The 23070-nt window shown below is 47.4% G+C and overlaps 1 protein-coding gene across 8 annotated transcripts in view; it reads right to left on the reverse strand.

The window, feature by feature from the left end:
* The window catches only part of PACSIN3 (protein kinase C and casein kinase substrate in neurons 3), a 38594-nt gene that overhangs the window by 14789 nt on the left and 735 nt on the right, over positions 1-23070 (reverse strand). Inside the window, exon 1 of one of the 8 annotated variants that reach the window (XM_077818649.1) lies at positions 17928-17968. The exons of the other annotated variants lie outside the window; for them this stretch is intronic. The gene's annotated coding sequence lies outside the window, so the exon portion shown is untranslated. Of the gene's footprint in view, positions 1-17927; positions 17969-23070 lie in introns of those variants that run through there. 8 annotated transcript variants of the gene reach the window in all.

The following is a 23070-nucleotide window of genomic DNA, read 5'->3' on the forward strand; positions in this document are numbered from 1 at the left end:
GAGAAAAATACAGGATTTCCACACAATGTTAGACTCCATAATCAAGAGGGCCTTCAGAAAATCTTCTCACAGCAAAAATGTGGCCAGAGTAATATATCCCTCTTCTCCCCATCATCAGCTATCCCATCTAGCTGGCTAAACAAGCAGGAAGACTCTCAGTTATAAGAAGGTGCTAGAGTGGCTCCGGGTTTCTTCAGATAGTGATTTCCTACGCAGCAGCATTTTGTAAGCAGAGCTCAGCACCAGAGAACCCATTATGGCAGGGCTGCACCTGCCTCCAGAGCAAATTGAGAGGCAAATAGCAGTGCTTGAGACCAAGTGACAAGAGTAAAAGGTTGTGGAAGAGCACTGAGCTCACTCTCTGCTCTTCCCAGGGAAATGGCAGGAAGTGGTCCCCAGGATGACTACCTTGTGTCAGTACAATGGAGCTGATTTCTTTTCTGTGTTTGGTCATTTCCAGCCTCTAGTTACCAAGCCACGAGCCAGTTTCACCCTGAACCCTGAGCCTCCACTCTCCCCCGCCCCACAGGGCTGGAGCCACAAGCACTGGCTGGACCTACTGTGGGAGGGAAACCCTAAGTCTTGGCACCCCCCCACGAGGCTGAAGTTGTGAGCGCTGGCTCACCCCACTGCGGGGGGAGGAATCCCCGAGCTCTGCCCCACCGCCCCCCCCCCCAGGTGGGTGAGTGACTTGCAATGGATTTTTTTCTGTGAGTCAATGGCCTATGACAGAAAAAAAGGGTTCCCCACCCCTGGTTTACACCAAGACTAGCTGACCCTAGACAGTTCTGTCTGCTCCCCAAGGACAGACAAAGGCTAGAGTATTGTAGGCAAAGGAGGCTAACTGCAGAATTGCTCCCTCCTCTCTCTCTCTCTCTCTCTCTCACAGGGAAGGAATAGCCAGACTCTGCATGCATTACATACCAACACCCCAGTAACCAAGTGGGCCCATAGCCCCTTCACTCAGCTCATCCCCTATCCACTGCTTTTGCACCTGTCTCTCACCCATCTTCATTCCTTCATCCCTGAAGTCCCGATGCATGAACTCTTTTCCTGGCCTAGGAGCCAAGGGACCATCTTCTATTTCTTCCAAGAAGAAACAGGAATCCTTAGCCACTGTGAATGTTTCCCCAAGGCAGACAGAGAAAGCCTCCTTCCTGTGCACCGCCCTTCGATACTTCCACCCTCTGAGTGCCCAGGGCAGTATCTGGGTATATTGTTTGGATTGCCTCCTTGGATGGCTGGATCATTGTGGACAAGGTCTGGACTTTTCCATTCATTAAAGTGAGGAGCATACTGATATGGGAGGTTCATTCTCACCTTCCCACTCCCCTAATTCTGGAAGGCAGCTCTGCAGGAGCTTCACCTTTGAAGTGGATTTGCACAGGTGGGAGAGCACGGCCTTTGCCACACTACATGTTCTGTCCCACCTTCTCCCACACCCCAGTTACTGCTGGGCACAGGACCTAGTTGCATGACAACCCTATCTAGAAACTGAGGTTTTAGTCTTCCCACCTTAGCCAGACATCTTTAACAAGGAATGGTTTCCCCTTGTTTTTCAGACACTGAAACCAAGCCTAGCCCATGTTTGTCAGGAGCGGGCCATATCTAGCTCAGTTCCATTTCAGGGGGAACAGGGCCTTTGTGACTGGTATGATTCCCCAAATAGTTCTCAGCCCTACACCAGATAGAGATGAAGGCACTGTCCCTACCATATGGCACTCTCAGCCACAGTTACAGACATTTAGTGTGAACAAATTTACTAGGAAACTGAGCCTCAAGCCTCCATAGTTAATTGCTATGAACTTTAAGGCAGGCTGGATAGAGGACTATCAGTGAAAGCCAGGCCTACCAAGTCATCTTATCTACAGACAAACAGCCAAGACTGCCCTTTATCTTTTCCACCAGTCTAGTGCCAGAAGAGACTGCCTGGCCCAGCAGACACCAGCACAGTGGTAAATGTGGATTTGCTTCTGAGCTAATGATGTGCTCTACATTCCCACTATATAGTAGCTTCCTGTAAATGCCGCACAGTACTTACCCACTTCCCACAGGGCATGCCCAGGTCCCCACTCTAGCTTGCAGCTACTCAGCTGGGTGCCTGGTCGAGATGCCAGATAATGCAAAGATCCCACAAGCAATGGGAATGTTAGGTGACTGCGTGGGACATCCTTGTTGCTCGGGAAGGGCAGACTTTCACAATAGTATTTATTCCAATCCAGGGATCGCACCTTTGGTGGAGTCACCTGGCTGGGAAAGGAGCTAGGAGCCAGTATTTCCCAGCCACTCCCTTGGAACTGGAGCTCCCAAAGCTGCCTAGTCCAGTTTAAAGAAGATTTTCAGCTGGGTTCTCCAGCTTGTGGAGAGAGAGAGAAAGAGACAGACAGACAGACAAAGCACTTAGTCAGACCAGTAGGTACATGCAAAGGTGACTCCAGAAGCCTGCAAGCGGAAAAAGACACCCTGCTGAGGTCAGACAAATCCACACCAGATTTCAAGGATTGCAGTGCATCAGCAAAACACACAGAAGGAATCCCACATTCTTTCAAAGCTGGGAGGTTCTGTGACTGGAAGGGACAAATTCACAGGGCCAAGCAGCGAACTCAAACTTCTCCTGAACGTTGGAAGTTAGCTTAACTCACTGCACTAGTATCCTCCACAACTCCAACTGAGACAACATCCTGAAACAGCAGAGAGACTGCACCATGCTCCATAACCTTGGAAATCCTTATTCTTACCTCAAGTTGCTCTCACTGCCAAAAGCTGTTCCTCATGTCCAAATCCTCCTTTATCTTCAAGCTTCTGCTCTCTCTCCTATTGTCCAGGGGTGTATCTATACTACGGAGACTACACAGGCATAACTATAACAGCATGGCCCCATAATGCACACGTAGCCAGGGCTGGCCTTACAATGAGGCGAACTGAGGTGGCTGCCCCAGGTGCCAGACTGTGGGGGGCAGGCATCACTAGGACCCAGAGTGTAGAAAATTGTATCTGCTGCTGGTGCATATGTATTCTCTCTGCTCTAGATGCACAGAGATGGTGGAGTGCTGTGCTGGAGGAAGGAGGGCACAAGAGACATAACAGGCAGGCAGGAGAAAAGGTGAGAGGGAATAACAGAAAGCAGTAGGAGCTGCAGGGAGAGAGAGGAGGAGGAGCCTCTTATATACCTCTCCAGCACCCCCAGGAGCCTGGACTGATTAATCTCAGCGAGCTTCCTGTTTCCTGCTGCTTTCCTGAACCCACTTGAGGAGAACAGCCGGTCAACCGAAGTAGTAGGAGCCAGTTAGGCCCTTAAGATGCTGATATCTTCCCTCAGTCAGGCCCTGCTACCAGCCTGCTTATTTGTCCCCTTCAATTGAGTGTTGAGAGCCACTATAGCTGACATAGAACGGCAGTCATCAGTGAAAGAATAAAACGCCCCTCTGGGGCAGCATTCAGAAAAAGAAAGAAAGCAAAGGAAGCTTTCTATCTAAACAGGAAGGAGCTCTCCTGAGATACATAGACACAAATGTTCACGGTGAGCCTTCCGGCCCCAGTGAGGATGTGAGGGGTGAGGAGATGCCTGATTTTCCAGTTAGTCAGAGTGCAGGTGACCTGGCAGCTACTGCAGCATCCATATCTCCATCTCAAATGGATGTAACCATGCACATTCCTGAAGAAAAAAAGTGCAGATCAGAGAAGAGTGTGGTGGAGGCACAAGAAACAGCTGCTGCTGAGTTTAGTTCCTTAAGTCTAGATGATCCAGGACTGTGGACCCACTTGAGCAGTAGCCTGAGGGACTTCCTTGTACTGCACGGGCCACAGCAAGTGAAAAACTTCATGTTCCCCAAAGACAATGAAAATAGAAGTGTCCATCCAACACATTACTGGCGTGAAATCTCCAGTGGTAACAAAGTGGAGAGGCCATGGCTTATGTACTCAAAAACCCAGAATGCTGCATACTGTTTTTGTTGCAAATTCTTCCAGTCTAATGTTCCAGCCACATTGGGTTCTACAGGAACAAAGGACTGGAAAAATCTGGCTAGAAATCTGGCATGCCATGAGAAGGCAGCAAATCACCAGAGAGTATTCCATAGGTGAAAAGAGCTTGAGATGAGACTAAGGTTAAAGAGCACCATAGACGATCAGCATCAAGAGAAGATTGCATCAGAGTCTCTTTACTGGCAAAATGTTCTGAAAAGGCTCATTGCCATTGTGAGAACGCTTGCTACCAAAACCTAGCACTGCGTAGCACTTCAGATCAGCTGTATGTGCCAAACAATGGAAACTTCCTTAAAACTGTGGAGCTGATGGCTGAGTTTGATGCTGTACTTCAGGAGCATCTAAGAAGAGTCACCACCCAAGAAATGTACACACACCACTACCTTGGAAAAACAATTCAAAATGAGATCATACAGTTACTAGCAACAAATGTCAAACGGAAGATTGTGGTGGAATGCATCCGATGAAGTGAGCTGTAGCTCATGAAAGCTTATGCTCAAATAAATTTGTTAGTCTCTAAGATGCCACAAGTACTCCTTTTCTTTTAGCGGATACAGACTAACACGGCTGCTACTCTGAAACAGAAGATTGTGGCAGATCTGAAGTCAGCAAGATATTACTCTGTTATTCTGGACTGCACACCTGACATCAGCCATACGGAACAAATGACTTTAATGGTGCATTTTGTAACAACAGAACCTAGTGAAAATGTCCCTGCAACGGTGACTGTCAGAGCATTTTCTAGAATTTATTGACATTGAGGATACCACAGGAGCTAGTTTGACAAATGTGCTTCTTAAAAAGCTGGATGATACGGGAATTGCAATAGCTGACATGAGAGTTCAGGGTTACGATAATGGTGCCAACATGAGAGGAAAGAACAGAGGAGTGCAGACACGGATCCGAGAGTTAAACCCTCAAGCTTTTTTTGTCCCATGCAGTTCTCATTCATTGAACTTGGTGGTCAGTGATGGAGCATCAGCTTCTAGTGAGGCTGCTGAATTTTTTAATGTAATTCAAAGCATCTATGTATTTTTCTCTGCATCAACTCATCAATGGCAAATTTTGAAGCAACATCTGGGAACATCCTCTCTGACATGAAACCACTGAGTGCCACACGATGGGAAAGTCGAGTGGAGGTAATAAAGCCTATCAAACACCAAATTGGGACAATAGATGATGCCATAGTTGTCATTATGGAGGATAATGCTATGACAGGAACTGTTTGTGGGAGAACAGTGGCAGAGGGAAATGGAATCACCAGAAACATAACTTCAAATTTCGGTGTGGCTTAGTGTTGTGGCATGACATACTGTTTGAAATAAATGTTGTAAGCAAGAGACTCCAAGGTGTTGACCTTGATATATCTGGAGCAATGGAACAACTGGACAAGGCAAAGTCATACCTACAGCCTTACCGGTCAGATGAGGGATTTCAAAACATTCTGAAGAGTGCACAGAAGTTGGCAGAGGAACTTCACACTGAAGCTATTTTCCCACCCATTCAAGAATACAAGAGTCACTGAAGAAGACGACATTTTGATTACAAGGCACGGGATAATCCCATAAGAGACCCCAAACAACAATTCAAAGTTGAATGCTTTAACCAGGTGCTAGATTGTGCAATACAGTCAAAGAACGTTTCATGCAGCTCAAGGAACACAGCAGTCTATTTGGGATATTGTATGATATTCCAAAACTCCTCACTATATCTGAAGAAGACCTACACCAGCAATGCAGGGCACTAGAGACAGTGTTGACACATGATGACATGCGCGATATTGATGCGAGTGATTTAGGTGATGAACTGAAAGCCCTTTCAAGTTACATTTCAGCAGGATCAACTCCAAAGGCTGTTCTAGAATATATGTGCACAAATAAGATGACCACCCTCTTTCCAAATGCTTTTGTTGCTCTGCACATACTTCTGACACTTCCTGTAACAGTTGCCAGTGGAGAACGCAGCTTCTCCAGGCTGAAGCTAATAAAAACACATCTACGCTCCACAATGACACAGGAGAGGCTGGTCGGCCTTGCAACCATCCCAATAGACCATGAGCTGGCCCAGACTATGGACCTTCAGGAAGCCGTTCAAATCTTTGCAACCAAGAAGGCACGGAAAGCACCACTTTGATTATTCAAACAGATAAAAATGCCAGTGTTTACTATGCAGACAATAAAAGTTACATTTGCTGTTCAGGCATCTGAAAGTTACATGTTACTTAACATTTTTGAACAAGGCATTTAAAGTTGTTAGTTCTCCTTTATTGGGGTAGGTAGCAGAGCAGTACCATGAGAGGAGTAGAACAGGAAGAAGGCAGAATTGAGACCTTTCAAAGTTTTGGCCCAAGCGAGGGTGCCTGAGGGCATCATTTGAGCTCCCCACCTCTGGTGCCAAAAGGTTGTGGGCCAGCCCTGCATGTAGCCTACGCTGACAGAAGTTTTTACGTTGCTGTAGGAACACCACCGCCCTGAACAAAGTTAGCCCTGTCGATGGAAGCCCCCATCCACCGGTGCAGCTGTGTCTCCACCAGGGGTTTTCTCTGCACAGTTATGACGGTCAGGGTGTAGTTTTTCTCACCCCTGACCAATGTACTTATGCTGATATAACTTTTCAGTGTAGACCAAGCCTGACACAGGAGTTCCTTTCTTTCACTTTGAAGTTATTTGGCATGACCAGGCTCTATCTCCCTCCCTTTCCAAAACTTTTTTTCTCTCTTGTTTAGAGAAATGAGTCTCAGGCCATGTCTATGGGTATGTCTACACTATGAAATTAGATCAATATTATAGAAGTTGATTTTTAGAAATCGATCTTATACAGTTGATTGGTTATGTCCACACTAAGCTCATTAAGTCAGCAGAGTGCATCCTCACTACCGTGGCTAGCATCGACTTACAGAGCGGTGCACTGTGGGTAGCTATCCCACAGTTCCCGCAGTCTCCGCCGCCCATTGGAATTCTGGGTTAAGCTCCCAATGCCTGATGGGGCAAAAACATTGTCACGGGTGGTTTTGGGTACATGTCGTCAGCCGCCCCTCCCTCCGTGAAAGCAATGGCAGACAATCGTTTGGCACCTTTTTTCTGCTCAGATGCCATACCACTGCAAGCATGCAGCCCACTCAGCTCAGCTCACCGACATTGCCGCTGTTGTGTCCTGGGTGCTGCTGGCAGCAGACGGTGCAGTAAGTTTGCTAACCATCATCATCTATTACTTCCACTGCAACTCTGCTCTCCTGCAGCTCGGGGGATCCGTTCTGGTCCTCCTGGGTGCTGCTAACCGTCATCATCCACTGCTTCCACTGCGACTCTGCTCTGCTGCTATTGTCTCAATAGCAAATTTCTCCATGTTGTCTGTCATGGGCTCCCGGGTACGCATGTTCTTCCCCGGGAAACGTGCGGTGCTAACTGTCGTCCTCCACCCCATCAACTCTGCTCTCCTGAATCCACCTTGCAGGTCCTCTTGTCATTCTCTATAAATATCTATTCTTGTGGCATTTGTCTTTAGCCACCGCTTCTGCTGCAACTCTGCTCTCCTGCAAACGCCATACCACGGCAAGCATAGAGCCCACTCAGATCACTGCGGCAGTTATGAGCATTGTAAACACCTCGCGCATTATCCTGTAGTATGTGTGGAACCAGAACCTGCAAAAGCAGGTGAAGAGGCGACGGCAGCGTGCTGACGAGAGTGATGAGGACATGGACGCAGACCTCTCTCAAAGCACGGGCCCCGGCAATTTGGACATCCTGGTGGCAATGGGGCAGGCTCATGCTGTGGAACACCAATTCTGAGCCCGGGAAACAAGCACAGACTGGTGGGACCACATAGTGTTGCAGGTCTGGGATGATTCCCAGTGGCTGCGAAACTTTTGCATGCGTAAGGGCACTTTCATGGAACTTTGTGACTTGCTTTCCCCTGCCTTGAAGTGCAAGAATACCAAGATGAGGGCAGCCCTTATAGTTCAGAAGCAAGTGGCGATAGCCCTCTGGAAGCTTGCAATGCCAGACAGCTACCGGTTAGTCGGGAATCAATTTGGAGTGGGTAAAATCTACTGTGGGGGCTGCTGTGATCCAAGTAGCCAACGCAATCACTGAGCTGCTGCTATCAAGGGTAGTGACTCTGGGAAATGTTCAGGTCATAGTGGATGGCTTTGCTGCAATGGTGTTCCCTAACTGTGGTGGGGTGATAGGTGGAACACATATCCCTATCTTGGGATCGGACCACCTTGGCAGCCAGTACATAAACTGCAAGGGGTACTTTTGAATGGTGTTGCAAGCACTGGTGGATCACAAGGGACGTTTCACCAACATCAACGTGAGATGGCCGGGAAAGGTACATGACGCTCACATCTTCAGGAACTCTGGTCTGTTTAAACGGCTGAAGGAAGGGACTTATTTTCTGATCTGGGAAGTAACTGTTGGGGATGTTGAAATGCCCATAGTTATCCTTGGGGACCCAGCCTACCCCTTAATGCCATAGCTCATGAAGCCGTACACAGGCACCCTGGACAATAGTCAGGAGCTGTTCAACTATAGGCTGAGCAAGTGCAGAATATATAAAATATATAAAAGCGCGCTGGTGCAGTTTACTGACCCAGTTAGACTTCAGAGAAACCAATATTCCCATTGTTATTACTGCTTGCTGCGTGCTCCACAATATCTGTGAGAGAAAGGGGGAGATGTTTATGGTGCGGTGGGAGGTTGAGGCAAATCGCCTGGCCACTGATTACACGCAGCCAGACACCAGGGCTATTAGAAGAGCACAGCAGGGCATGCTGTGCATCAGAGAAGCTTTGAAAACCAGTTTCATGACTGGCCAGGCTATGGTGTGAGAGTTCTGTTGGTTTCTCCTTGATGAAAACCCGCCCCCTTGGTTCACTCTACTTCCCTGTAAGCCAACCGCCCTCCCCTCTTCAAATCACCGCTTGCAGAGGCAATAAAGTCATTGTTGTTTCAAAATCATGCATTCTTTATTAATTCATCGCACAAATAGCGGGATAACTGCCAAGGTAGCCTGGGAGGCGTGGGAGAGGAGGGAAGGACAAGGCCACACTGCACTTCAAAACTTATTGAATGCCAGCCTTCTGTTGCTTGGGCAGTCCTCTGGGGTGGAGTAGTTGGGTGCCTGGAGGGCCACCCCCAAGTTCTTGGGCATCTGGGTGAGGAGGCTATGGAACTTGAGGAGGAGGGCAGGCGGTTACACAGGGGCTGCAGTGACGGCCTGTGCTCCTGCTGCCTTTCCTGCAGCTCTACCAGATGCCAGAGTGTATCAGTTTGATCCCCCAGTAGCCTCAGCATTGCATCCTGCCTCCTCTCATCACGCTGCCGCCACCTTTATCTTGCTCAGAGAACATTTCATCGCGAGTGCAGTTTTTTCCACCTTCTTATCTGTGCTAGCCTCTGGGATGGAGATGATAGAGGGTGTGTTGAAACATTTGCAGCTGCGGGAGGAAAAACAAAAAAAAAGGGAGAGTAGTATTTAAAAAGACACAGTTTAGAGAACAATGGGTAGACTCTTTCACGGTGAACCAAGCTGTTAACATTACATAGCACATGTGCTTTCGGTACAAGGTCACATTTTGCCTCCTATATTGAGGGCCTGCCGGTTTGGCGAGAGAGATCACACACGCTGGGCCGGGCAACAGAATTCAGCTTGCAGGCAGCCATGGTAAGCCACAGTCTTTCGGCTTCTTCAACCTTCACAACATGTGTGAATGGTTTCAAACAGCAGCACCCTCCTTTCCCATACCAAGCACCCATTGAGTTGGCCATTTAAAAGGAGGGGCTGTACTGGCCGCGAATGCATCCCAAGTCTTCAGGGCAAATCAATCATTAAACACGCTTGCTTTTAAACCATTTATTATATTTACAAATATATGTATTTATATTTACTCACCAGAGGTGCCTTCTCCGCCTTCAAGGTCCGGGAGCCCTCCTTGGTAGGGTATTGGCTCCAGGGTGATGAACAGTTCCTGGCTGTCGGGGAGAAGGGATTCCCCGCTTGCCTGCTGCACGCTGTCCTCCTCCTCATCCCCAAAATTCTCATGCCTGTTGTGTGAGACTCCCCCCTTGCAGGTGTCCATGGACAAGGGTGGAGTAGCGGTAGGGTCGCTCCCTAGAATTGCATGCAGCTCATCATAGAAGCGGCATGTCTGGGGCTCTGACCCAGAGCAGCCGTTTGTCTCTTTGGTAGGCTTGCCTGAGCTCCTTAATTTTCATGTGGAACTGCTGCGGGTCCCTGTTGTAGCCTCTGTCCATCATGCCCTTGGAGATTTTGGCAAATATACTGGCATTTCGTCTTTTGGAACAGAGTTCTGCCTGCACAGATTCGTCTCCCGATACAGTGATCAGATCCAGTACCTCCCGCTCTAGTCCATGCTGGAGCTCTTTTGCGATTCTGGGACTGCATGGTCACCTGTGCTGATGAGGTCACCACGCTGGCCAAACAGGAAATGGAATTCAAAAGTTCCCAGGGCTTTTCCTGTGTACCTGGCCAGTGCATCTGAGTTGAAAGTGCTGTCCAGAGTGGTCACAATGGAGCACTCTGGGATAGCTCCCGGAGGCCAATACCATTGAATTGCGTCCATACTATCCCAAATTTGACCCAGTGATGTCGATTTCAGCGCTAATCCCCTCTTCGGGGAGGAGTACAGAAATAGATTTTAAGAGCCCTTTAAGTCGACAAAAATGGCTTCGTCATGTGGATGGGGACAGGGTTAAATCGATCTAATGCCGGTAAATTCGACCTCAACTCATTGTGTGGACCAGGGCTAAACATACAGCGCTTCAGTGGCGCAGCTGTACTGATATAGCTGTGCCACAGCATGTCTGGTGAAGATGAGGAAAAAGCTCTCCCCTTAGCATAATAAAGCCACCTCCGCAAGTGGCAGAAGCTGGGTTGGCAGGAGAAGCTCCCCCACCCACACAGTGGTGTGCACAGGAGCGCTTAGGTCGGTGTAACTTATGTGACTTGGGGGTGGGGGATGGGGGGTTTCACACCCCTGAGTGACGTAAGTTATGCAGACATAGGCTGCGCTTTAACCTGGCTGTGTAGTCGTGGCACCAGCACTGGGAGAGAGCTCTCCCAGAGCTGTAAAAAAACACCCCCAAAAAACAACCACCCCCGTGAGACAAGAGTAAAAGCACTGAGTGTGTGAACTGCCCCCCGAGCAATGCAAGTTTCAGCGATGTAAAGTGGTAGTATAGACAAGGTCTTGGTCTCAGTCTCTCCTGCTATCCTTGGGTTGGATTTGTGGTACTTTTGCCTTTCCACAGCTTTCCTGAGTTGTGGAGACAAGAGCTGCACCAGTTATTCCAGGGGCAGCCATGTCAGGTGTGACAGTTTGGGAAATTTGTCTGTGTAAAATTTATGAATTTTGGTTGACTTTTTGAAATTTCTTTGTCATTGAATGCTGCAGTGTATATTGACTCAGCCATTTGCTCACACAGTTTTTTTTAAATTTATCTCCCCAACCAGGGTGAGGGAGATGCAACAGTTAACAGTCATTAATCTGAATGGTCTTCCATTCAGATGGAAGCTGCCTAGAACAGGAGGGCTGGAGGCTGGGCGAAAATAGTCCTTCCCAAACTGTCTGGAGCGGGGTGGGGTAGGGTTGGAGCAACTGAAAATCCCCAGCTGAAAGGAAAAACCTGACAAGAGGTGTTAAAAGCTGCTGCTAAAAACAGGGGTATGTTTGCTGAGCAGGGGAGCCTTTTGATTGTCTAACCCAAACAAGCTAAAGCAGGGATTCTCAAACTGTGGGTTGAGACCCCAAAGTGGGTCATGACCCAATTTTAATAGGATCGCCAGGACTGGCATTAGACTTTCTCGGGCCCAGAAATAAAGATGAAGCCCGAGGGCTTTGGCTCCAGGCCTTGAGCTTTGCCCCCCAGTTCATGTAGTAATTTTTATTGTCAGAAAGGGGTCGCAATGTAATGAAGTTTGAGAACCCCTAAAACAGCTTGCTGCAAGAGTCAGGGGAGAATCCATGACCAGGAAGAGAAGACAGGACCAGAGTGGGGTCCAGGAAGAGGGACCTGCGGCCCCTGAAGGCACTACCAAAACCAAAGAACGTAGTGAGGATTGAGGGAGGGAACTGTGTATAGGTGTTTATTATTTTTTCCACAGATCTCCTGTGCTTTGTCTATAACAGAAGTATGATTGGTTTATAGTTTCACCCTTCAGGGACACATGATAGCTGAAGCAGTAACACAGACTCTACAGAGTAATTTCTAAACCAGAGTAGCCATGAGGGTGGAACTCTGGGGAGGATGTGCTTGAGCAACTGGGGTGTCTTGGAAGACCAGGGCAGCTTGCCCGTAAGGTCTCATTCCCTAACAAAAAAAAAGAGGTACCAGATACAGTCTGCACCTGGAAAGTGTTCCCACAAGGCTAGAGTAAAAGGCTATGGCTAGACCCTGCCCAGACTGAGGGGACCTTAGAAGCACACAGATCCAGTACGTGGTCCCAAACACAGCTGCCTGGTGGGCATCTGCAAAGTGGAGCTCAGTCAGAACTGTGCCATCAAGGCTTCAAAGAGCTGCACTATCATCTCCCTACTTTCATAGCACCATAAATAGCATGGTTTCTGCCCCACATCTACATTCACCACTCAGTCATGCTGCTTCCCAGATGCCACCCATGACCTGTTTTCCCCCCTTTCTGACTGTGAGTGGGTTTCGCTCATATCAAATAACCCTCCAGGCATGCAACCACACTGTTTGAGCTAAAGAGACAACTAGCTGTTTGCTTCTATCCCATGCATTTCCCAACCCTACCAATCAGGGTCAGCTAGCATCAAACTTGCCAGTGAATTCATGCCAGCCTCTAGACTCATTTCAGCTGGAAGGGATCTCAAGTGAGTTATCTTCCGTCTCTCTGTATTGTGACGGGAGTGATTTCATCTGCAAACTATCCGAGGCGGGTGTCTAACCAAACCCTGACTAGCTCCAGGAAAGGTTGTCACTCTCCCCCTTGGCAACTGGCTCCTGCTCCAGAGCGTCCCCCGCAACAATATTTAACCTACGTTTCTCCTACTATAGCACAAATCCATGGGCTTGTCCACACTCACTGACTAATGAGGATAATGTTGTAACAGAGCTCCCTAAGAGCAGTAAAGGGATGACTGACTACCAGGGTGAGCAGCATCTGCCCACTTCCATACAGCTCTTGAATAAAAAGCTTATCCTTGGTGATACTGCTCTACGAACTCTCCAGTTTGTTCATGTTGTTTTGAACTGAGGTACTCCAAACTGAGCCGAGTGCTCCAGTCTAGGCCTGACAAGTGCCAGGTAGAGCAGAATAATTTGTAGTTGCTTTTACATTGGAAACTCCTATTCATTCCAGAAGGCAAATGTTCCACTGAGATGGAGTCACCTCGCTAGACCATCAAGGCAAGGACTGGATCTTTATGTACTGAAAAGCCTTGTGCACACAGACTATATTCAAATAATCCTCCACAACAACCACTGCCTGGTTAGTCCCATTCTAGATCTGGGCATTTCATGGTTTCTTCCTTCATTAGACTTCACACAGTTATTTAAAATGGACTCAAGTCTTTTCTGCCCATTTCTTCAATGTGGAAATTTCACTGCACGTTAATCCACTCTCAGCCCCATAACCTCAGTTTTATATCATCCATGTATGCAAGTAACCTCTACTACATCCTCCAAGTAATAACTATTTCCATTTGCTTCTCATTACACTGATTTGTCATTTGAGTTGCCACTTGGAGGTTTTATCATTAGGGATTACTTTGTTGTTCAGGCCAAGTCTGTGACTGTGTCACGCCCTAACAAATTCAGAGAGCCTTTACGCACTGCACCTCCTATTATCAGCAATTACGTCATGGAGGGGATTGGCTTTGCCTTGCACCACCTGATTTTACTACCTGTGTGTTTTTCACTGAAGTGCACCTTTCTCTCAAACATTCACACAATGGAGACAACAGCCTGGAAGAAAGAGGTCAAAACACCAAGGTTTTCCTGAAGTTCACCTGGTTCCCTGCACAACTCAGAGTTCTATTTTCTCCTCTGCAGGTTACAGAAAGGTAGAGAGCACAGGACAACCCCTAAAGAAACGCAGGATCACAAGACAGGATTGAAACTGGGATTTCTCATTCTGGGGGGGATATGAGCTGGTATAAAGAGGGAGAGGGAATGAAGGGCGGGGTGAGGGGTCACACACCCTGGTGGCTTTACTAATGTTGTGGTCAGTTCCTCTGCTTTGATGATGTGCAGGTTCATTGTTCACACTTTTGGCACCAGAACTAGTTTACTCAATTACTTCCTCGGAGAGGAAAATCTAAGCAACATGAAAGGCAACTGTTGGGGTGAGACAGAGTTCAGAGCCATACAAACAGGCAAGACTATAGACCAACAGCTACACACAGCACCATTCTGCAGGGCTGATAGTGTCTTGGAGATCATGCATGCCAAAAAGGAGCATATTTTGTTTAAGGAGTGGGGAGAACACCCAACAAACAAAAAGCTTTCATAACAACATCTTCCATCCCATGGGAAGAGCCGATTTAACTACCTCAGCACTGCTCTGCCCCTTGAGATCTTCACTAGCCCTTTAGGAGCATTTATAGGGTTGTACTCCCTAAAGTGTGCCTAGGCAGCAGGGTTGAGCAGGGGCAGCCCCTAGCAACTGGGCTAATTTTTTTTTTTTTTTTTTTTTTTTTAAATACTCAAACTCTCATGTTCCTCCTACCAAGATTGTTACACTGAGCTCCATTCAGGAAAGTCAGAAGGGTTATTTGCTATCTTCATGCTGCCTGAACAGTGCAAAGGGAGTGAAACAAGGTATAGAATCTGCCTCCCCATTTAAAGTATCTATAGTGGCCCGACGACCTTTTCGAAATAGAGTCTTCAGCCTGAAGGGTAAACATCAATTTACATCCCAGGTGTCACCATCCACCGCAGATTCCTAACTATCAGAATAGACACAGGGGAATGGGACAGACATCTCTGAGAAGCACACACTTCAGGAAGATATTTCAGCTGTTTAGCATCATCGAAATGTGGCTTCTTCCCTCGCAGCCCATCTCCCAGAGCAGAGAATCTTGCCCTTGTTTTTCAGTGCCCAGCCTGACATGCCAGCAGGACACTGGGAAGCTCTAGTACAATCCAAGCTTTTTCTGCTTGGCTTTCTGAACAAGCCTCCATCCCACAGCTGGAGAGACCAGTTTTCTCTTTGCATTTGGGATGGAGCCACCTTGACCCTTCTTACTTCTCAGTAAGACTAGAGTACTTCCTCTCTGGAAAGCGCTCACTAGTCCAGTTCATAAGCCCAGACACCTCCATTTGGAAGGCGACACAGCACACAGTGGAGTTGAAAAAGACAGGTTCTGTGAGCATCTGTGTGTAATATCTCCGAGGCTCTGTGATCACTGGCACAGCACCCTCCAGTCCACTCAAAGCGAACACCAGGCTTTTTCGCCCAGGCCTGCGGAGCAGGCCCCTCTAGCAAGGCTAGCACTAGCAAGGACAGAGCAAAGAGCACACTGAAAATACCAGAGGGCCAAACAAAGATGGAAATGAATCCAGGAGTGCCTAAAGTTAACTGTTTTGTAAATGAGAAATGTGCTATGACACATCTCCCAACCCTCCATAAGGCTCTTATCAAAAAGCATGCAGAAAGCCCCACCTCTGAGCTCTACACAGCAAGGGCCACATCCCCATGCACACCAACAGGAAGGGTTCTGCTTTAGAAGAGGCAGCACAAAAAAGAAAGTTGCCAAGCCCCATTTTTTAGCCACCTGTAAATGTGGCATACAAGTTCACCAGTACCCACAGCACTCCTGTGTGGAAAGCAAGTACTATCTCCATCTGCAGAGTAAAGAGGTGATTTGACTAGGGCAGTCACACAGATCAGTGGGAGAGGCAGAATTAAACTCAAGACCATTGATATCATTGTCACGGGTTAGGTCACAGAGACCCACTTGGGACGGTCATCTGACGTGCTGAAATTACCTCTAAGCCAGTTTTCCCTACCAGCTTGGGACTTCCAGAACCCTGTCTTGTTGAGCCAGACACGCTAGCCTACAGCAACACAGACCTAAGGTCTGGTCCACACCCCCAAAGCTGCAGACTTAACTGAAAACAGCTCAGCAGGTTACCAGTTTCCAGTTTCCAATGGGATCCAAACCCCAAATAAATCCATTTTACTCTGTATAAAGCTTATATAGGGTAAATTCATAAATTGTGGTTTAACTAATGACAGAACAAAAGTAAGTCACCAAGCAAAATAAAGCAGAAAACACACAAGTCTAAGCCTAATACATTAAGAAACTGGTTACAGGTAATATCTCACTCTTAGAGATGTTCCAATAAGCTTCTTTCACTGACTAGTCTCCTTCCTAATCTGGGCCCTATCCTTTCTGCTGGTACAGTCCTTGTTAGTTCCAGCCCACATCTCAGGTGGTGAGAAGGGGTTCTCTCATGACTGGCAGACCCCTTTGTCCTGCTCCACTCCCTTTTATAGCTTTGGCACAAGGTGGGACTCTTGTCTGATGGGGTGGGGACAAGCACAATGGAAAAGTACAAGGATTAAGATGGATTCCAGCATCATGTGACATGGTCACATGTCACTGTAAGACCCCCTAGTCTCCATTCTTCCTGGATTGGCCCACAGGAAGGTTTGCAGGTAAATAAACCATTTATGACCATTGTCTGGGCCAATGGGAGCCATCAAGATTTTAAACCACCATTAATGGCCCACACTTTGCATAATTACAATAGGACCTCAGAGTTTTACTTCATATTTCTAGCTTCAGAGACAAGGATACATGCATACAAATAGGAGGAATATATTCAGTAGCTTATAACCTTTGTTATGATACCTTACAAGAGACCTTTTGCATAAAGCATATTCCAGTTACATCATATTCATACTCATAAGCATATTTCCATAAAACATATGGAGTGCAACATCATAATAATCACTGCCAGCTAGTGGGTGACTGGAAACTCCATCAGCTTGTATGCTGCCTGCAGTGACCCAGCTGGCTTTCTAATCCTCTAGGCTAAAAAGTTTACTTACAGGGGGTGAAAAGTTAGATAGGTTCCCAGCAAACCTGTCCACCAGGAGAGGCTGGGACATCCTGAGATCCCACTTATTCCTTTTATTGCCTACAGAACCAGACCCCTGCTAGCTGGTACCATGGTGTTCTACTCCAGTGTTTCTCAAATGCGGCCACCGTGGCTGCATGTGGCCACCAGGGGCTTTTCTTGTAGCCACAGCCTCCTGGGGTGTGATTGTGGGGGAGCAGCAACCCTGCCCCCACCCCGGTGCTCCTGGATGCACTGCCTTGGTGTTGGTTGCTTGAGCTTCCAGCAAGGGTTGGGCAGCCAGTAAGTTCCCCATCTTTCCAACGGGGGGTGGGGCTCAGGATTTGGGCTTCAGCTCGGCGGTGGCAAAGAAGCAGGCTCTGGCTGCAAGGCTTTGGGCTCCATCCCCGGGGTTTCAGGCTCTGCCCCACCCCATTGCCTCTGGCACCTCCCCCTATCCCCCATCTAGGGCTTACTTTGTCCCCACACTTCCCAGTGCTGCGTAAGTCTGCTGTGAAAAGTGATATTAACAAACATACAAGCATCACTTTTCACAGCAGACTTCCTAGCTAGTAATAAATAAATTACAATGATTTGGACATGTATATGTGCATATTTATTTGTTTTTCCTAAAGCTAATTGAGTATTTTAGGAAAAAGTGTGAGAGCGGCCACAAGCAAAAGTTGGTGGCCGCACCCTAAGGCCACCAAATAATTTGTCCTGAGAACCTCTGTTCTACTCCACACCCAATTTCTCAGAAATGTAGAAAACAGATCTCAGTGCTTTTAGTATCTTGACAAGGAACATGGATAAGGCATTGGCTCAGCGACAGTCTCCTAGTGGGGAGGCTACATGAAAAAATGAGATAACGGTGCCATTGCCAGAGATATCCACTCAGATATCCACCGTTGGCCTCTGAGGAGCCCCCTCAGGAAGAAATAGGTAGAGTTTGGCATCACCTCTGACTGGGCCTACCCTGAAAAAGAAGGTACCACTATGAAAGATACTGGCCAACTACAAAGGGATAACTTAATGAGGGAGGCATGCAAACAGTTTGAAGGGTTTGTAGCTGACTATGGTTGACGCAGTGTCAGGTTTGTTTTTAAACCTCTAAAGGGGGGAGGGGAAAGCAAACTCTCCTCTGGCAGAGCATACAGGGCATTCTAATCTAGTCTGGATTGGAGCTCAATTAGATGTATGCCCTGATCTTTTTTCCTCGGCGGGGGGGTGCCAGCCCATTGGGGGTCATAAGCAGGAATATTTTTGGGCCCCCAAAAACCACACTAAAAAGCAAATGGGGGCCCCCTTGAGCTGCTCAGGGACCTAAGCAATTGCTTAGGCTATATCTACACTATGCAGTTTTTAGAGACACAGCTGTGTCACTACAGCCGAGCTGCTAAAAGACTCACAATGTAGCCCATTTGTCAACTCTCCTGACAAAAAACTTCCATTCCCAACAAGCGGCGTTAGCTTTGTCGGCAGGAGAGCGCTGTTCACACCAGCGCTTGCTGTTGGCAAAACTTTTGTCTTGGGGCGGGGAGCGCTGACACCTCTGAAGGACAAAAGTTTTGTCATTCAGTTGCCAGTGTAAACATAGCCTAAGTCTGCTTATGCATAGCATCAGCTCGGTTTCTCAGGCACAACCCCAAACCTCAGGAGAGTTAAGGGAAAAGATACAGAAGAGCATCAGTTAGTATGGGCATCACAAAAAGTGTTAAAGAGGACCTGAAAAGGAAGAGAACATTGGAACTATCCCTTTCTGCTTCTTTCTAATCAATTAAGTGGCCTGGGAATTTTTTTGCCCCTGAAGTTCCCTGATTTGTGTGTTTAAGAGTTGAAATTTAACTCATCTGCCCTGAAGACTCTGTGGTGATTGGAAGACTAGAGAAATAAATGACATCACAAGAGTCGAGAGAAAACTGAGCAACAGAAAGGTTGAGGGAAAGGATTTTTTTTTTTTTTAAGTTGTGGGGAAGAAGAGGGTGGTTCATTAACAACTTCAAGGACTAGTATTTGGAAAAGGGCATCTACTAGATATTTAAAAACACCCCTACTGCTTCAATTAAGATGCATGAACTGAAAATAAACATCCTCTGATCTCCAAGGAGACCAAGGTGAACCAGGAAGTCAGATTTGATATGCTTGATGTTTCTAAGGCTAAAGGAGTTTTTAAATCCTCTCAGGAGTCTCTTGCAGGTCACCTTTGGCAGATTACAATACCCCAGTGGCACCTACTAGATAATACTCTGCCTCCCAAGAGTCTGGGAGGTTCAATCCATTAGTGCAATTCATGGAGAGAAGGAACTATTACAGGACAAAAATATGATTAGGAGGCCAGTAACATATGCTGCCTCAGCCCACAACTCTAGGGAGCTTGAAACTATTGTACCAATCAGTGAAACAAAGCTGACTAATCACAGGAATGAATACACTAAACTCTCTGCAGCATGAGGACTATCCCTTTATAAGTGCAGTAACTTCACCAGCACAGAAAGACAGGCAGCATTTAGGACATTCCATTAGGAGAACAAGTGTGTTGCAGAAGGGTGTAGAGCAGTTAGACATCCTGCAACAGCTTCTTAATTCAAGCACACCAGCCTCCTTCCTCTCCTCTAAAGAGGCTCCTAAAGTCACATTTTTTATAAAGACTTCCAGACACACAACTCACTAGACACCCTTCTTATTTGGTTTTGTATCCTATTGTGAAGGCCTTTAGACTAAGATTTTTTGGGAGCAGTCTTTATCTGTCTGCACAGTTCCCCCTTTATGGTGCCATGTACACTCACCATTCTGTAAGCAGTAATAAATGATTTATTCAGAAAGGTCCACTTCTGTAAATACTAAAGTCCTGCCCTTCTTTCTGGGATTATTCATCACCATTATTGTTTAGGCAGACAGTATCAGATGGTATGACAACCTTGAGTAAGGAAGTAGAATTTGGAGCCTGTGTCCATCCAGACCCAGTACACAGGATTTTAGCTGCTCTTGCACAAGACACAAGGCTCTGAATCTTCACTAGGAACACCAGACATGACATTTCCCAATGAGGGGATTCCATTCACTGAAAATGTTTTCACACTTGTATGGCTTGGATACGTAAAACGCTAATGGCCACTCACCAGCCAACAACCTGCCCCAGAGTTCTGTACTGCGTTGACAGAGTCCACAATCCCGTGTAGTCCATCCCATCTTAAATCCTGGCAAACCATTCACTTGCTGGCACTGCATAATGGAGTCCCAAGTGGGCAAGAGAGGTCAACCCTATGCTTGGCTGTCAGAGATGTTAGGCCTCTCTTAACTGCATAGGAAAGGAAGGAAACAATCTTCACAAGAACAAGTGCAGACAAGCCACAGACAGCAGCAAGCTCTTAGGTAAAAGTCTCAACAGGCACAGAGTGGGGAGAACAGCAGGCCAGTCACTCCCACATTTATCTTTCTCCTCAAACTTTTGCTTGGAAGAAGACAAGAGGATGGTTCAGGGAACAATCTCTTCTGCTGAAGTAGATATTAGGAATAAAGGAGTTGCCAAAACAAAAACAGACTGTTGGTTCATCTTCTAGGTGATAGTTTGTCAGTGAAGAATGTCTGATGCTTCATAGTCAGGTAATCCTTTGACACATGGTGTACCTAGTTGTGAAATGCACTGGAAGAAATTCCATTTTGACCCCACCCAGAGATCAGCTCACACCCAGAGACAGAAGAATCCAGTGCTCTAGTAATTTTAGCACTTGAAACTGCTCTGCAGAGAGTATTCCTATTATAAACAGAAAAGTATCTGAGCTCTTTGTAAGACTTAACTACTTCTCAGCTACATTTTAATTCCAGAGTGGGGTGGAAGAATGTTAGGGTTTTGTATGCAACTTATAATAGTACCTTCATTAGATTGGCAGTGGAATAGTTCCTAATGAGCTTCATTGAGTCTCTAGTTTGGCTTCTGTTTTGGAAGGCAGAAAACCTCTGTTTGGGGTAGAGATTTATTTTTGTTTTTAGGGCAGGGGAGGGAGAGAAAAGGATGCTCAGGAGCTCATGGGGAATTTCAGAGAACAAGTACTAAAGTTCACCTCCCCCAACAAAAAAGGTCTCCGAGCTTGGGAAGTGCAACAGGCAAAAAAAAAAAACAAAAAAACAAAACGTAGTTGGCACAGAAAGTGGACAAACTGGTTAAAGCATTTAGGCCAGGATACCTGCACTTGTTGCTGTTTCTGCTGAGGAGTCTGACCCCTTCTGCCACAGGTAAGGACAAGCCATAGATGGTCTGTGCTCTCAAGGCAACACAAAATCTGGTGGTGAGCACCCAGTACACCAACATTCCATATGTGTTAATGCGTTAAAGAGGAGAGGATAGTCCCAGGGGTTTTATGCAGTTACCAGATAGTAAAAACAGGTAGGTTGTGAAGAACTGCTCCTCTTACTCCTCCAAAATAAATATTTCTCAGCCTCCCCACCACCACATATCCACTCCTCAGCCCTAGAAAGCCCAAATGCAAGATCAGTGGCCACAGTTAAGCAAGGACAGGAGTGGTGGAAGTTTCTGCAGCACATAATTCTAACTTGTCACCCTCAGCTCTGGGAGTCAGGAATTTACAATATGAGGAGGATGTCCCCAACTGATGCCCAAGAAGGGGCAGAAAACAAAATGGAAACCAAATGGTCCAGCTGGACTTGAGGAATGGATAGCATACTGAAGAGGCTTATTTGTTTTGGGAATGGATATAGGAGTCCCTATTTCCATGGACACCGCCCCAGACACTCCAGTGGGAGTTAGGCTAAGGACTGAATGGGATCTAGGTGGTCTGCTGCAGTTTGAATACATTTTTCTTAGGAGACTAGAGGCAGCTAGTTGGACAGGATAGAGGTGTCAGTACCATGATAGTACCTCCGCACAGTCCAGTTGGCAAAGGGCAGCAGGAGGGTGCCTATCCCTTTAACAAAAGGAACGAGGAGTACTTGCGGCACCTTAGAGACTAACACATTTATTTGAGCATAAGCTTTCGTGGGCTAAAGCCCACTTCATCAGATGCATGCAGTGGAAGATACCATAGGAAGATGTTCTCTGTGTGTATATATGTATATCTTCCTACGGTATTTTCCACTGCATGCATCTGATGAAGTGGGCTTTAGCCCCGAAAGCTTATGCTCAAATAAATGTGTTAGTCTCTAAAGTGCCGCAAGTACTCCTCGTTCTTTCTGCTGATACAAACTAACAAGGCTACCATTCTGAAACCTATCCCTTTAACAGAGGCTCTGCCAGGCTCCAGGGCCTGCAGCTCCAGTTTCAGTGTGGGAAGCAACTCCGCATGGTCTTCACAAAGGGGCCCTGTCCCTTTCTCCCCCGCCCCTTCCCTGGCTGTAAAGGAGAGAAGCCTGCTCCAAACAGAAGGGAGTGCGGTCCCACAGAGAACCCACCCTAGGAGTCTCCGGGGAAAAGAGATGGGAGCAGGGGACTGAGTAGGAGTGCAGGCACTAAGGGAGGTTCTGGAGAAACTTGTTCAGATGTGTACAAGCTAGTTCTGAGCCCAGGAGCTGAGGTGTGTGTGGGGGGGTGTCTGAGACCCCAACCCAGAGAACAGGCGATGGGGTGGGTTGCCTCAGCAGCTGGGCTGTAAGGGCAGATCAGCGTGAGGTCTCTACCTAACCTCTTGGAAAATGCTTCTATTAGAGCTCGGTGACAGATGTCCTGATTTTATAGGGAGAGCCCCAATATTCCAGGTTTTGTCTTATATAGACGCCTATTTCCCCCACTTCACCCCTGTACTGATTTTTCCACTTGCTATTTGGTCACCCTCATTATACCCGTCTCATGGCAGCTGACCCCCTAACGGGGCACCCTTGGGGCCGGACACTAACAGGGCACCGCTCCCAGCCCGCTCCCGCAGGGGGGATGGCGGGGCTCCACTCCCCAGAGCACAGCAATAACTGGAGAGCCTGCGGCGCACATACCAGCGGCCGAGAGCCCAGCCTAGCGGAGGAGAGCGAAGTCCCTGCCAAGGGGTGGGGGGTTTCAGTGCAGATCCGAATGGCGGCGCCTCCTCCCCCC

Source organism: Eretmochelys imbricata, chromosome 6 (genome assembly GCF_965152235.1).
Source record: "Eretmochelys imbricata isolate rEreImb1 chromosome 6, rEreImb1.hap1, whole genome shotgun sequence".
Lineage (NCBI taxonomy): Eukaryota > Metazoa > Chordata > Testudines > Cheloniidae > Eretmochelys > Eretmochelys imbricata.